The sequence below is a fragment of the Arachis ipaensis genome, chromosome B7, assembly GCF_059453495.1.
Source record: "Arachis ipaensis isolate K30076 ecotype BB chromosome B7, ASM5945349v1, whole genome shotgun sequence".
NCBI lineage: Eukaryota > Viridiplantae > Streptophyta > Magnoliopsida > Fabales > Fabaceae > Arachis > Arachis ipaensis.
In genome coordinates this window covers 134,188,973-134,206,093 of record NC_142442.1, presented here as the reverse complement: position 1 = coordinate 134,206,093, position 17,121 = coordinate 134,188,973, and the positions used below count along the sequence as shown (strand labels likewise).

Here is a 17,121-nt window from a genome sequence, read left to right as displayed (position 1 = left end):
GGAGGATGCATGCCAAGTTGTTTTTTTTTTTGGTGACTGCATGCCAAGTTGTTTGGTTGGGGTATATATGCATCAATGGCAGACAAGGAGGTATTTAATTTGTTGATCCTCATTACTGTCTAATAAGAATAGCATATAGAATGTGATTGTGCACGTGTGTCAGTGATGTCACAGGAATAAAATTCTAATCACTATTATTGAACCACTACTTAATATATAAGTTAATTCAATTGATTTGAGTTGTTCTTGTTAATTCACTCTTTCGCTTAAATAATGTGAAAAATTAAAATTTTTTATGCATGCAACAACTCATTGACTAACGATAGACCCTTAAATTAAGTTTAGATTCGCTACAAATTAGTTTTTGATTGAGTTAAAAAATATCGTGGACAATAAAAAAAAGTTAATTCTCTAATACAACGTTCTCGATTTTTTTCTTTTTAAAAATAAGTGTCTTTTTTAGATTTATTACAAAATAATATATTTAAATAAAATAAATACCAAATAAATATATTAATTTTTAATAAATTTAAAAATATAATTCTCTGTATCTTTGTTGTCATAGTTGTTAGTTCTAGGTATATTATTAAATAGTTAAGGAAAAGTAACGTGCGTGAAAACTATTATATCTTTAAATTTGGATCATGCAAAACAGAAGAGACAGGCGACTTCAGCTTTTCATCGTTGTAATCTTGCTTCACCAGACCAGGGAAAAAAGGGTTAGGAAATATTAAAGATCGAAGGAGAAAAAGTTTCTTTGACAGCTCTATGATATTATTTTTCCGACAATAGAATCAGGAACGTATTAGCTAAAGGAAAATAATGTGACACCAATTGCGTTAGAGAAAAGGTCTATGATTATTTAAAATTGTAAATCACATAAAATTGCATGTGCTATGTAATATGTTAGGGTGGTTCAAGTTTAAGTATGCCTACGTTCTAACAAGTTTCATAGCACCGACCTAATGCTTTCATTGCTTTCACGCACGGCCGGCCGGCAGTGGTTACGCAACTAAGTGGATGTTTGGGCGCCATTATTTTATTGAAAAAAAAGATCTTTTTTTAATGAAAAAATATCTTTTTTTATTTTTTAACGTACTTGACAAATTTTTAGTAGTAAAAGTAAAAACACTAATAAAATTAAAAAAATTTTTTTTTGAGAAGCTGTAATTTACATCTTTTTTTAAAAGATCTTTTTTCCTTAAAAAAAAAGATGTTTTCATGTAATAAATGAACAAAAAAGTACTTTTATACTGTTATACCCAAACATAATTGATAGATAAAAAGACCTTTTTACATGAGATATCCAAACATAAAATTACTTTTCCTTTTCTATAAAATCTTTTAAAAAAAGATAACTCAAAAAAAGATCTTTTTCTAAAAACTCACCCAAACAAGCCCTCATAAGGAAAAACAAACCCTAATCAATTGCTACAAGGTAATGCAACTTTAATTAGTTAAAAACCCACCAATACAACCATATTGATGAACATAGTTTTATATACGAGAAAAGCTTAAAATCGGCATTTTAATTTATATTAGTAAGTATTTTTAACTAGTAGTTTATTATTATACTTTTAATTAATTCTTTTCAATATTGCTAGTTACTTAGCCAAAAATAATAAATTATATTAATTTTATAATTTTTTTTTTATATTTTACACATTTTTGTTTGTTTATCTTTTCGTAAAAGAATCTGAATAATAAAAATATTACCCAACGTTTAACGATAAATATTTAAAGATAATAAAAAATATAGCAAAAATTGATATGCAATTACAAATTATTAGATAACAATTTAATCAAATTTATTAAATAAATCTAACAGTTTTTAATTATCATATAAAATTAATAGTTAAAAATTATTAGATAATAATTTAGTCAAATTTATTAAATAATTTAACGATTTTTAACTATCAACTTAAGTAAAAACAATTCTATCTGAACTTTAAAAAAATATATTAAAATAAATGTTTTTAAACATTATTAAACAATCATCACTTTATCACTATATAATACAATATCCATATCATAAACTTAGATTTATCTTATATTAGCGGTGCTTAATTAGCTTGGTTTTCACTAGAATATAATAATCCTTAAGTCTAAACAATAACCAAAATTATGCATTGTTTGTATATGTAAAACAAACGAGACATACCAATAAAACTGTGATTGTTTAAGAGACATTATTAGTTATTACACGAGGAAACTAAAACACAAATGATAGCATGGATAAACTAGATTTTGTAATCAGCGGCAGAAGTGACTACAGATTTTGAGTTGACCTTAGACATTAGTAGTGACTATTTTGAGGTCCCAATGGCGAGGAAGAAGTAGTGTTAAACACATGAGAGTTAGTGCCTTTGGAGGGAGAAGAAGATGGAGAAGATTGCTTCTTGGGAAGCATCTGCTCCCAATAATAGTGTTCCTTATTAGGCAACCTTGACCCTTCTGACACATGAACAACAAAAGCAAGTAATAGAATCAACAAGACCAAGAACTTGTGCCTCCAAGAACATAACATTGTTGAAGTGATGCAGAGAGTTCTCATATTATTTGGCTTTAAAAGGAGGCATAGCTTCAGAGGGCTTTCTATCTCTATGGCATATGATGAGACATGTTGAGTTGTTTGGTTGGGAGAATGATCCATTAATGGCAGACAGAAGGCCATTTGATAAATCCTAAATGGCATTAAGGAATGTTGCACCAACTAATTAATTAATTAGTACTATTATTTATCTCTCTTTGATTACTCAATTCTCTCTGTTTTTGTTATTAATACATGCTTGTTCTCATCTGAGACTTGTTGCAAGTGTGCGTGTACATATATAATTATTAATAATTAATGTGGCTGTGGCAATTATGTGGAATTTGCACAAGTTTATCTCATTATTTTCGTGTTAGTTATTAGTATGTATGATGCATGCTAGGAAAGGGTGAAAATGCTGTGACCCTTTGTTGAAAGTTACCTTTACAGTGTTGTGATCACTGATGATGCATTAGTCTAAAGCCAATCTTATTAAAAACCGGGATAAACAATTTATAAATTTAGTCTAGGCTCCGCTAGGTAAACAATTAAAAATCTGAATAACATAAATAATGGGCTAAAAATTTGGCCCAATAAAATTAAAAAAAATACTCCACCCAAATTATTTAACTAAAAAATCTCATTCAATAATTCAAAAATTTTAATCATTTATTATACCCTAATTTACTAAAGCACTAACTTTTTTCCCAAATTCTTTGCCGTCACTGCCGGTTCCTCCTTGCCGTCGCTGCTTGGCTTGTCACACACCATAACCAGTATCGCTCACTTCTAGTAAAAATAACCATCCACTTAAGAATAAAAATAATCATTCGCGCGCATATCTGGTGAATTGAACATCTAACATATTTTAATTATATATAACTAAACACAACCCAATCAAATAACCATCCACATCAGAATTAAAATAACCATCTGCAATCCTACTAAAATAATCATCTTGAACTGACTATGATTGAATAATAGAACTTGAACTCAAGAAGGCGACGAACGAAAGGACAGAATTCATCAAAGCAATCATAGAGAGAAAAAGTGGAATGGGAATGTTAGAGAGTGGGTGTCTGAACTTAAAGGCGTGTTGCTGGCTGGCGAGCTGGAGGTTGCCGTTGACGAAGACAAACATGCCGCTGGCGGTGGAGGAGGCTGGCAGTCAACGGTGGTGATGGAGTGAAGGCATTGGCTGAAAGGGAGAGAGTTGAGCTTGGCGACCATGTTCTGGGTGTCCTGGATCTTTTGGCCTTCGACGGTGAACATGGAGCCGTCCTAGTAGAGATTCACCAGTTCGACGTGGTTATTATTGAACATAGTGTAGTAGTGTTCAACTAACGGTTGGGGAGAAGTTGGTGCGGCGGTGAAGGATAACAGCAGAATAACGGCGGTGGTGTTCTGCGTCTCTCCGACTGTGTCCAGCAACAACGGTAACGTTGTTCATGGACGTAAGAGGGAAGAATAGTGATTATGATGGAATTAGGAGTAACCGTCCGTAATGTGAATATGTTTAGATACTAATCTTAATTTTTTAAATTTTAAAATTTATTATTAATTATTTAATTAATTAAAATCTGAATATTAATTTTAATTATATCTTCCTTTTTTAAACTGTTATTCACATTATTCATATTATGGATTATTCATTTTAATTATAACTTGTTTGAATCCTTTTGTGAGGAATTTGGAATATCTCACAACTTCTCTTGTCCAAGAACACCACAATAAAATGGTGTTGTGGACAGAAGAAATAGAAGCATACAAGAGATGACAAGAGCTATGCTTTGTGAGAGTAATGTTCCAAAATTCCTTTGGGCTGAAGCGGTTAACACAGCTTGCCACATTTTAAATAGAACAATCATAAGGAAATTTTTGAAGAAAACCCCTTATGAACTTTGGAAAGGCTACCCACCAAACTTAGATTACTTGCACATTTTTTGATGCAAATGTTTTGTTTTAAATAACAAAAAAAATTTGGGAAAATTTGATCCAAAGGCTTATGAGTGTTTGTTTGTAGGATATTCCACAACTAGTAAAGCATATAGGGTTTATCATCAAGATGCTAGAATTATTGAAGAGTCCATACATGTTACATTTTGTGATACTAACTTGGTGCAAAACATTTTGGAAGATGGTGATGCAGGAAATCAAGCTCAAAAGGAAGATGAAACCACTCAAAATAATGAAAAAGGAAATTCTGGTCAAACTGAACCAGAAACTGCAACTGCTGAAAATTCGAGAGACAATTCCATTTTGTCTCATGAATCTGAAGGAAATCCTGAAGTCAGCAGCTCCCAGAATTCCTTGGTATCTCAATCTGCCTCCAAGTCCACCAGACCTCGTGAATGGAGATTCTTGAAGAATTATCCTGAGGAATTTGTCATTGGGGACGTCTCTCATGGAGTGCAAACAAGGTCTTCCACTAGAAAGGCAAATGAAGGATCAAACATTGCCCTTCTTTCACAAATAGAGCCTCAAAACGTCAAGGAAGCACTCAGTGACCCTTCTTGGGTTAAAGCTATGGAGGATGAGCTTCTTGAGTTTGAAAATAACCAAGTGTGGACTTTGGTTCCAAGGCCAAGTGGAAAGAAAGTGACCGGCACCAAGTGGATTTTTCGGAACAAGTTGGGAGAAGATGGTAGCATTGCAAGAAACAAGGCAAGGCTAGTGCCACAAGGATATGACCAAGAAGAAGGAATAGACTTTGATGAATCCTTTACCCCTGTTGCCCGAATGGAAGCCATAAGACTTCTCTTAGCTTATGCTGCATTTTGTGGTTTTAAATTATATCAAATGGATGTGAAATGTGCATTTTTGAATTGTGTGATAGATAGAGAGGTGTATGTGGAGCAGCCTCCTGGTTTTGAAAATAAAGAGCATTTTGACCATATTTTCAAATTATCTAAAGCTCTCTATGGTTTAAGACAAGCTCCTAGAGCTTGGTATGAGAGACTTAGCTATTTTCTTTTGAAAAATGGTTTTTAAAGAGGCATCACTGACACAACTCTATTCATCAAGAACTCTAATGATTCTTTTATTCTAGTCCAAATATATGTTGATGACATTATTTTTGGATCAGTCAATGAATCCCTTTGTTCTGAATTTGGAAAACTCATGACAAGTGAATTTGACATGAGTATGATGGGTGAACTTAATTTCTTCCTTGGGCTGCAAATTAAACAAACTGAAAAAGGTATTTTCATTCATCAAGAAAAGTATGCCAAGGAATTAGTTAAGAAATTTGGTATGGAAAATGCCAAACCCATGGGAACTCCCATGCATCCTAGTTCTAAATTAGATAAGGGAGAAACTGAGAAAGATGTTGATGAGACTAGGTATAGAGGAATGATTGGTTCTCTTATGTACTTAACTTCCTCTAGACCCGATATTGTGCAAAGTGTTGGATTGTGTTCTAGGTTCCAATCCAAACCAAAAGAGTCACATCTTTCTGCAGTTAAGAGGATCATTAGGTATGTTCATGGCACATCCAATTTTGGTCTATGGTATCCTAAGATTGATGATTTTTCTGCAGTTGGTTATTGTGATGCAGATTTTACTGGTGATATAGTTGATAGAAGGAGCACTTCTGGTTTATGTTGCTTCCTTGGGAAGTCCTTAAATGTATGGTCAAGTAAGAAGCAACCAACAGTGGCCCTTTCCACTACAGAGGCTGAGTATATAGCTGCTTCTTCTTGTTGTTCTCAGCTTTTATGGTTAAAAACACAGCTTGCTAATTACAAATTAAATGATGAAAATATTCCTTTGATGTGTGATAATATGAGTGCCATTAATATTTCTAAAAATCCAGTTTTGCACTCTAGGACTAAGCATATTGAAGTGAAATTTCACTCAATAAGAGAACATGTCCAAAAGGGAGATATTAGTATTCAATTTGTTAAATCAGAGGAGCAATTAACAAATATTTTCACAAAACCATTAGCTGAGGATAGATTCTGCATGCTTAGGACTTGTTTGGGAATTTTAGGTTATGATTCTTTATTTTGAAAAATGTTGATATATTTGCTGGAGCTTTTTGTCTCATAAACAGGCATGAGACAATTCTGGGCAGGTGATGAACGTTTCCCTCAAGTCAGCGTGTTCTGGGCTTGTTTCAAGTGAAACTCAATATGGGCCAACTTCAAAATTCAGAACAAGAGTGGTCCAAATGTGTTTCATTAAATCCATATCACCTCAAGGCCCAAATATGAATGTTACAATTCTTTGCTAAAATTTTTTTTGGTTGGCCTGTGTGTTTAATTTTGTTTAAGGGTTCTTTTAATATTTTTGTCCAAAAAGAATTTTCAGTTTGATTTTTTTTAATTTTAAGGATTTCGAAAATTTAAAATTAAAAATTTTCTTGTTTCTAAAATCAAATCAAATCTTTCTTTTATGAGGTCATGTCTTTTCAAGTCTTTTCAAATGGTGATGCAGTTGTATGGTTTTGGAAATCCACTTTTGGGTACGGTTACCAACACTCCCTCTCTTCCCTCCATAACTTCTCCTCACACTCTTCGGTTTCTTTCCACTCACTTTACTGCTTCTCTTCCCTCAAAAGACTGAAACTAACCAAATGAGGAAGAAAACCATTGCTAAAAGGCCTCCTCGTGAAAAAGTTTACAAACTTCCCTCAAAACCTTCCACTCGCTCCCAAGACCGGACCTTTACTCCATCTCCTTCTCCTCCTACCTCTCCTCCTCGCTCTGTTCCCATGGCGCGAACCAAAACCACTCCAAGGTACCCTACTCCTGCCAAGCCGACGCCACCACCTAAGACTACCCCCTCCAAACCAAGCTCTTCGAAACCTGGCTCATCCAAGGGGAAGCGTCCTGCTGTTGAAGAACCTGTTCCTGAGACAGCAAAACCTAAGTCAAGGTCTGTCCCTGTTCGATCACAAAGAGGTAACCCTCATCGCCCTCTCAAATCTGTTAGAGAACCAGACATTGATCCTTTTGCTCACAAATCACACTACATGACATCTCACTCAGACTTTAACCCCCATCGTTTCAAATCTGCCATGAACCACGATTTTTATGAGGGAGTTATTCAGTATCGTACTCTATGTCCATCTTTTCTGGATGATTTATCTGATTTGAAAAAGAAAGGTTTTCCTTTTGTTGAAAATTTGGAATTTTTAGACTGGAATCACCTTTTCAAAATCAAAAAACCTGTATATCCTCAGTTGGTCAAAGAATTTTATGCAAACATGACTTACCATGAAGGAAGTGTGCATTCGTATGTTAAGGGCAGAGACATTATCTTGAATAATGAAACTATCAGTGACTCCTTGAAGTACACTGATGTTGGGCCGTGTGCTTATACCTCTGTGAAATGGGATGAAGGTGTTGGTATCTCTTACCATGATACCCTGGCTCATATTTGTGAACATGTCTCCTTAATTGATGGCATCACACCCACTCACAAAGTCCTAGGATATGAACGTGCTCAATTGCACCGTATTGTCAACCACATCTTGATTCCTCAAAGTGGTTCATATCAAAGGGTCTCTTACACGGACACACTTGTTTTGTATGCCCTAATCACTAAAACAGAAATCTCTTTTGCCTATTTGATGCCTAGATACATGTTTGATTCTATTAGAAGTGTGAAAGATAAAGCACTACCTTATGGCATGTTTTTAACTTGCATATTTGAGAATTTTGATGTTGATTTGTCAAATGAGGATTATAAAAACAGACATTCATACCTAAAAGGGGTGGTTCAGTGAAACAGCAAAAAGGACCAACTAGATCTGAGAGAGTGGTTCTAGATGATGATGATGAAGAATTCATTCCAGATGACTCTCCTCCTCCTTCCACCGAAGGTACTTCCATCTCCACTGGGAAGAAATCTGCTCTGCTGAATGTGGTCAAGGATGTCGCTCAAGAGTTTGTTTCCCAATCAAATCACATGATTGCCATGAGCAAGGAACAAAGGAAGCTAGCTAGCAAGCATGAGAACTTTCTGAGAAAATCAAGGGACAGGGTGGCTGTGCTCATGACCTTCATTGATAACCTTCACAATGATGAAGACATTGCCACTGATGTTGAAGAGGAAGCTGCTTCGGAGGGGAATGGTTCTGATGCCTAGGATTTGTCTCATAAAAACTGCTGCTGCTGCTATTTTTTTGTCTCATGAATTCTATTTCTTTAGCTACTTTTGAATTGTTTCATTTTGGATGACTGTAATAACTCTAGATATTGCTGCACCTTTAGTAGTTTAGTCAGTACTTTGCACTATGGACTAACTCTTTTCAGCAGGATGCAAGAATTTGTTTTTTGTTGATCTTGCTTATTGTCCACCCTTGATGACAAAAGGGGGAGTAATAGCAATAGGAGAATAGATCTTAGTACTTCTTTTGGGATTTTTACTGCATTAATACTTGAGTTTGCATGCTGAATATTCTTTGCTGCATTAGTACTTAATTTCACATGCTAAATTAGTTTGCTGATGGTATTAGCTTGATGTTGGGCTGATTATGTGATGTTGCTTATCTGATATCCCTTAGCCAAGATAATTGTGTACAGCTCTCAAATTGTGTTATCTTTAAGTACAATGTAAAACAGGAATAAAGAAGAAAGCATAAATCCAGGGGGAGCTAATCTTGAAAAGGAAAGGGGGAGCAACACTAAAGCAAGAAACATCAAAGGGAAGTTTTCTAACTGTATCAAAAATTTTAATTCCTTTGATCATTGCTTGATTATGTTTGTCATCAAGGGGGAGATTGTTGAGTTAAGAAATTAATTAATAGAATTGATGATGACAAACATTTGATTAGCGGGCTAATCACCCAATCAGTTTTGATTATTTTTGATAAAGTGATGCAGGCTAAAAACAAGTGTTGCAGCAGCCCAACACCAAACAAAAGATATATGCTAATGGGCTGAATGGTAAGTAAAAATAAAGACAAGCTCAAGTCATTCATCTCAAGCAAAAATTCTTCAAAGAAGCAAGGCAAGGCACCAACGGGTTACTTAATGAAAAACCAATCCAAGCCCGTATCCATCCCACAAAGCTTCTCTTGTAAGATTGAAGTATTCTCTCTTTCAAAGTACAACGTTCCTCTCCTCTCTGATCAAGTCAAATCAGCTTCAGAAAAGTAAGAAAGAGAAAGAGAGAGAGAGCTTCTTCACCAAGCTAATCACCAAAGAAGCAAGAAAGAGAAATTAAGCTTGAAAGGCAGAAGTCATCTCAACAAATCCAAACCAAATCAAGCTTAGGTTATAGGTAAATCTTTTCCTCATACATGCAACTCGGTTTCATCTCTTCTTCCCAACTCTCTGCTCTATCCGAAATGGAATACAAGGGAAAGAGGATTTCTGTTCTTCCCTGCTGTGTATCTACAGTCTTAAACAAGACTTGGAGACCAAGTTGGTTTTCAAGGGTTCAGATCAAGTTGACCATTAGAAGATTTCTATGGTTGCTGCTGTATGGCTTTCGGTCAAGATGAGAAAGTCAGAAGGAAAGTTTCTTCTCTAAGGATTAAGGTGAAAAAGTGATTCTGTGGGTTGGTGAAGCTCAAGGCTCAAGGTGTTGACCTTGGAAGAAGAACCAAGCAACATGCAAGGAGATAAAAGAAGCTTGTTGTTCATTCAGAAAGCAAGGAGAGAAAACCAGAGTGTGAGAACAGTGTTCTGTTAAGAAGTTCCTCTACTTGGATAATGCTTTCTTTCAAAGAAGCATTCGACCAATACTGAAGAACTGAATCTGAGGTTTGCGAATCTGGTTTTGCACATAGCAAAGAGGATGCTGATGAAGTCAATCTCCTTCATGTTTTACTGATTGTAATGTACTTTTCTATGTTTATCTTTATGTAATTTCTTGTGAGAAAAGGCATTGTGAGAAAGCTCAAGTAAAAGCCATGAGTGAAAAAAGGCTGAGTGATACACTTGAGAGAAAAGCCTAGAGTTAATTTCAGATTTCTTTAGGTGTGTTTATGTCTTGTATCTTGTACCTGTGAGGTATCCCTTTCTTAGTTAGGTTAGCACTAAGAGTGAATAGTTAGGTATTAGCATACCCAATGTCAAGTTAGGTTAGAACTTGAGTGTGAAAGGATTGGATCAATCCTGTGAAATTGGTGTATGTAATACTGTTAACTATAGTGAAATTCTTCCATAGTTGTGGAGGAGACTGGATGTAGGTTGCATAGCACAAGGCAACCGAACCAGGATACATACTGGTGTTAGCTTTTCTCTTATCTGCTAAGTTCTGTTTTCTGATATTCATGAGACAAAAATAAATTGTCTCATAAATTTCCACTGCTGAGTTCAAACAGAACCTGAATTGAAAGTTAATTTTAAAAGGGGTAATAACAGCAACTAAAAGGAAGGCATAGATTCAACCTCCCTTCTCTAAGCCTACCACAACCTTCACATATTTTAAAAAATTAGATAAATCAGTATGTTAGTACTTATTTATACACCCATCTTTTATATCAACTAAATTTTTTCGCATTTACAAAATCAGTTTACCGAAATATATTATGAAATCTATTGACATCCATCACCAAATAGAATGTTTATGCACAATTAAACACTTTATATATATATATATATATATATATATATATATATATATATATATTCATGCTTATTTAAATAATTATAAATATCTTTTTTTAAAATATATTTTAAATATTTTTTAGCTAACATTGCTATTAAATTTGATTTTACTAAATATTTATCTTTTAAGATTACTATATAATGAAGATTTAAAAATACAATTTAATTTAAATCATTCAAAATTAAATTTAGATTTTATTTTATTAAATATTTATCTTTTAAGTATCAATGCTCTAGAACTTATCTTTTAGGTACCATTGCTATAATCTTATCTTTTTTAATTTGTTGATAAAAATTAGATATAATTTAATTTTAAAATTTTAATATATGTAGTCATTTCAAAGCAAACCACCTCTTTACTCATAAAGAGAAATTAAAGAGAATTATTTGCATTTTAAAAAAATATTTGGTCCGAAATAAGACTTTTTCAGTCTATTATTGATTAGAGATATTCTCTACATCTAAACAATTTTGGCATCCAAACTCATCCAAACAATTTTAGGTCACACACTTTTTTTCGTTTTTTTTCTTTCCTCACGCTTCTTCCCTTCTTTTTCTTCTCTTCTCCCCACGCTTCTTCTTCTCACGCTCGTTTATGCACGTACGGAACATCTTCTTCTTTGCCTTCTCCTTCGCGTTCCTCCTCCTCCTCATTTTCCTCCTTCATTTTCGCGTTCATTCTTCTTCACGTGTTTTCTCCTTATCGTCATTCTTTTGTTGTTGTTGCTGTTGTATTTTTTTGTCTTTTTCTCCTTCTCTCCCTAGTGAAGAAGTAGTAGAAGGTGAAGAGGAAGAATTTTGAATTGTGCAGAACAGAAATAAACTGAACATGTTATTATGGTGAAATAATTGTATAGTACTAAATAAATGGAACATTATCCATTATATAAATTCAAATTCGAACACCTTTCTGCATAATAAACTGAACACGTACTCATGGTGAAACAACTGTATAGTACTGAGTGAACGAAACATAATCCATTATATAAAATCAAATTCAAATAGCTTTCTGCATAATGAACCGAACACGTAATCATGGTGAAACAATTGTATAGTACTGAGTGAACGAAACATAATCTATTATATAAAATTAAATTCGAACAGCTTTCTACATAATGAACCGAACACGTACTCAAGCTGAAATAATTGTATAGTACTAACTGGACGAAATATAATCCATTATATAAAATTAAATTGGAACAGTTTTCTGCATAATGAACCAAACACGTATTCATGGTGAAATAATTGTATAGTACTGAGTGAACAAAACATAATTCATTATATAAAATCAAATTCAAACAGCTTTCTGCATAATGAACTGAACATGTACCCATGGTGAAATAATTGTATAGTACTGACAGAACGAAATATAATCTATTATATAAAATCAAATTTGAAACACCTTTGTCTACAATTTAGATATTATCAATTCAATTCAATTCAATTCAGATTCAAAACACCTGCGTCCATTCAATTCAATTTAGCAATTGCATTCCATTCAATTCAATTGAAAAAATAATGTTTTTATTGTTGGTGATGACGATAACAAACGAGGAGAAAAAGAAGAAGAAGAAGAGAAGGAGGAGGAGGAGGAGGATATATACATGAATTTGAAAGAAGAAAAAGATGACATATGCATGTATTTGAAAGAAGAAGAAGATGATGAAGAAGAAACCGCAGCAGTGCAGGGGAGAAGAGGAAGAAGAAGAAGCGCGGGGTTAGAGAAGAAGATAAAGCGCGTGTAATGACGCTCTTTAAATAAGAGTTTTTGTTGGTGTTTGACCTACTTTGATAAAACTTGGATGAAAAAATGCTTGGATATCTAGCATAGTTCCATTTATTATTTTTTTAAACAACATGCCTATGGAGAACGAAAATAGAAGTCTTGCATGGTCTTTAATATTTTCACACCCTTTCTTAATCATTTACAATTTACATTTTAAAAAAGGAAAAGTCTAGGGGCCAACAATTTTTATGTTTTGTAGCCAACATTTAACCATCAAAAGAAAAGTGAGTGATTTCTCACCATTGAATGTAATCTCACACCATTAAAAAGACTATTAATGACCAATTGATAGTTACAAAACACAAAACTTGCTGACCCCCTAACACTCTTCTTTAAAATATATTAAAAATGAAGGAACTCAGACGGCACTTGAGTTCATCCAATAGGATCAGAACGTGAAAAGGACCCTATCCAACACAAAATTTGGAATACATCACTTCTCCAACAAACTTTGCACCAGCCGGAAGCGCCAAAAATCAAAATTTTATTCAAAACCGCGCTTTTGGTTTCAGTTTTTGATCTCCTTATCAAAAACTGCTCTGCCTTCACAGAGACCCCTTTTGGTTTTAGTTTATAGAGAGCCCTCACCCGATCACTCACATTGTTTTGCCTCCTACCTGTGATCGTCACCGATCTTTCAGGTCGCACTCCTGCCAGCTTCTGACCTCGCAACTCAGGCGACCACCACCCTCTCTCGTGCTTCGCGCTCACAGGTTACAGAGCCCTAACTCGATCACACTGCTCTGCCTCTGCCTATGGCTGCCTCTGACCCTACGGTCTCAGATCTTGCACCCTCGCTAGCCTCCGACCTTGCACCTCAGGCAATTTCTACCCTCGTGGTTTGCACTCACAGGTCATAGCTCTCACCCACTCACACTGTTCTGCCTCTGCATGTGGCCGTCTCCTTCGGTCTCGGACCTCGCACCCCCGCTAGCCTTCGACCCTTGCCACTTTGCATCTTTGTGCGTCCTCTGCCAAGTCTCAATTTTTTGTGAGTAGTGATATGATTTTTCTTTGTTTCTTTGTCAATTTGCTTGTTAACGATGGTTCTCTTTGTCAGATTATGGCTTTAAGGTTTATCAATGGTCCTTTGGTCTTTCTAAGGATAAGATTAGAGGCTTGTTAAGAAGTTAGGGTTTGTTCTTACTTGGTATGTGATGGGAAATATTGTGAATGATTGGTGAATTTGAAAATTTTTTTACGCATTGGTTACTTTTCGCATTGTTAACCAAAAATGCATTTGTTACAATTGCATTACATTGATTCTCCTTTTTCTTTTTTGTTGCCCTTTTGATTGTATCCTTTGTATGGTGTTTTGAACAGAGTTATTTTTTTGTTTCTTCACCCGCTGCAAATACTGAATCCGTCCCCACCTTAAAGCTGAGAGCTTAGCCTTTGCAAATTTTCAAGTTTTCTAACTCTTCATATAGTCATTAAGTTTTCAATCTTCTAAAACATTTATTGAAGTTATTTTCTTGCTTGCTTCCATTTTGCAGGTGCTACTTGGTGATTCATTCTTCCGTGAGAAGGAGTATCATAGAGCTATTGTAAGAGACGCTTTCCAATATATATCTTTTTCCGTTTTTTGTGTGATTAAATGGTGGAAGTTGAAACCATTACTTGTTGATTGTTTTTATTCAAAGCATTTTATAAATGGAGAAAAGTTATGAACTGATAATCTATTATGTTGATGAATAGCATAGCTACAAGCAAGCTTTGCAGTACAACAAGATGGTCCTCAAATAGAATGTGCAACTGTCTCGTAGTTCAATACCATCAAACAGGTCACCGTCTCCAAATTCTTGCAATGCATCAGGAATCAACGAGAATGAGGTGAGGCAGGGTGCAATGCATCATATATGAATCGTCATATTATTTTCTAGACCTTATATACCTTATTAGTGTCCAAAAATTGGTTTAAACTGGACCTTATATACTTTATTAGATTATTCCTCTAGTGGCATAATATGTATATGGTGAAAGAATTTTTTCTATGTGATATTTTGTTCGTGGATCTAGATGGGTGGTTTTGAAAGGGCGTTGATTGGTCATATACTCATTTATAAGCATCAGTGGCATTTGGAACGAACGGAGAGGAGGGTGATTTGCAAGAGTAAAGAGACTATAAAGAAGAGTTAAGTGTTTTTTAGTATTTCATATATGGTAGTTCAGTAGGGGCTGCATTATTTGTTTTATGATTGTAGTTTTAGCGTCTTGTATTGATCTTTTCATTGATGATTGTTTGAAAACTTTGTTTTTATATTTTTGGTACTTTGTTTTGTGGCTCACTTCCTTGTTGGGATTGTTGTGAGTTTGTAATGATCGGAAAAAAAACTTGTTATTCCTAATAAACTACAAATTTCAGATATTCATGGAACATGTTAAGTGAAGTGTCTTTTTTAAATTAGTTTTCTATAGCATATGTATGCATATAGTTTTACTCATTAATGCTCATGTGTACATATATATTATTACTAAAGCATAGACATCCTAATTGATTATTTTGGCAGCTAAGTACTATTATTTTAATTATTTCAATGATGTATATGTTCCTGAAAATTAAATTCAATATGTGTTACTAATCAAATAAACCTTTATGTTGTTTTAGATGTCAGGTTCTAAAAAAAATAGAAAACACTTGTCAATTAAAGGAGCAAGAAATGACCAATAAAGAGCAAAAGGTTAAGTTGGATGATACTGAACACAAGTTAAAAGATTAAGGACATCAACAAAAAGTTCAACAGAAAAAAATTAGTTCTACTAAAAAGACACTTCATGCTTTATACAAAAAGTTGAATCTCCCACTTTCTTCAACCTCGTCTCTTCCTGTGGAAGATGAGCTTGAGACAAGCTTTAATAATAGCATGAGTGATTGATGTCTAGAGTATATATTTTTTCTAAATTAGATTAAGGAATTTTTATGTGAATTAGTTAGTACATTTTAATTTATTCATGATTTGTGGCCTTTTTAAAGGCTTTTTTTTTTTTAGTTTAATTATTTTTTTCTTATTTTAGTTTGACTATATTTATGGATAAAAATATTTAATAATAATTTTTTTAAGTATTTTATTGTAATTAACTTTTTTATGGCTTTATTATATGTTTATAATTTCAATAATAATGTAATATGAAAGATTTGTTTATTATAATGGTCTTAATATAGAAAGCAGATTGTATACAATTTATTTTCTGAAATATTTATATATTAAATAACAAATTATTTTGTATGAAAATTACTTGAAGTATTATATTAAATTTGTAGAAAATTTGTGTGTAAATAATTTTTTGTTTTGTATGAGATCTGTTTCAAATATGTAAATTATATTAAATTAAATTTGTTTGAAATTTAATCGAAAAGAAATATTTGATTTGTCTAAAATTTGTTCGAAAATAATCTGTTATATTTGACTAAATTCGTTAGAAATTTGTCTAAAATGAAGTGTATTTTTTGTTTGAAATTTGTCTAAAATAAAATATTTTTATGTTTGAAATTTGTCCGAAATACATTGTCTCTATGTTGGCTAATCTGTCTAAAATTCATCTAAAATACATCATAATAATTAGAAATCTAGCAATATAAATGCCTATTTAAAATCCGTCACAAAATCATGTAAAAATTTCGGACGAAATTTCAGACAAAATGTAAATTAGCAACAAAGCTTTTTGGGACAAAAAAAATTTGTCTCAATTTTGTTTGAAACAAAAATTTTGTCTCTAATTTGTGCAAAATTTATCTCAATTTTGTCTCAAAATTCGTCCAAAAAATACTAATTTCTAGTAGTATAACAAGTATGTAACTTATAATTTTATATAAATAAATTAAAAACCACACATTATCCATTTATCTATGGTTGTAGTTCATGTCAGATGGTTTTCAGTGGCTAAGAGAAGGGGGGTTGAATCTTAGCCCCCTTTTCACTTAGTAACACTTGCTGGTCTTTGAAATAACTTCAGGAGACTTTTTGATTTTTGTCTCGTCCCTAGCCACGAGACTTTATTTTTATCTCGTCACTTGGTAGGAGACTTTTATTTTTGTCTCGTCCCTTGGCACAAGATATTTTTCAGTTTTAGCTCCTGTGCAGTAGAAACAGAAATAGAGTAGAGAAGAGAGAAAATTACACCCAAATATATCCTGGTTCAGCTGCTAAGTGCAGTGCAGCCTACATCCAGTCTCCATCACAACCATGATGGACTTTCACTATAATCTTCTTGATTACAGACTGTAAAGTGCTAACTCAACT

The 17,121-nt window shown here is 33.5% G+C and overlaps 1 pseudogene; it reads left to right on the top strand.

Annotated features, from left to right (window-relative positions):
* Positions 1-7,106: 7,106 nt before the first annotated feature.
* LOC148554232 (uncharacterized) lies at positions 7,107-8,623 on the top strand (annotated as a pseudogene).
* The last annotated feature ends 8,498 nt before the right edge of the window (positions 8,624-17,121 follow it).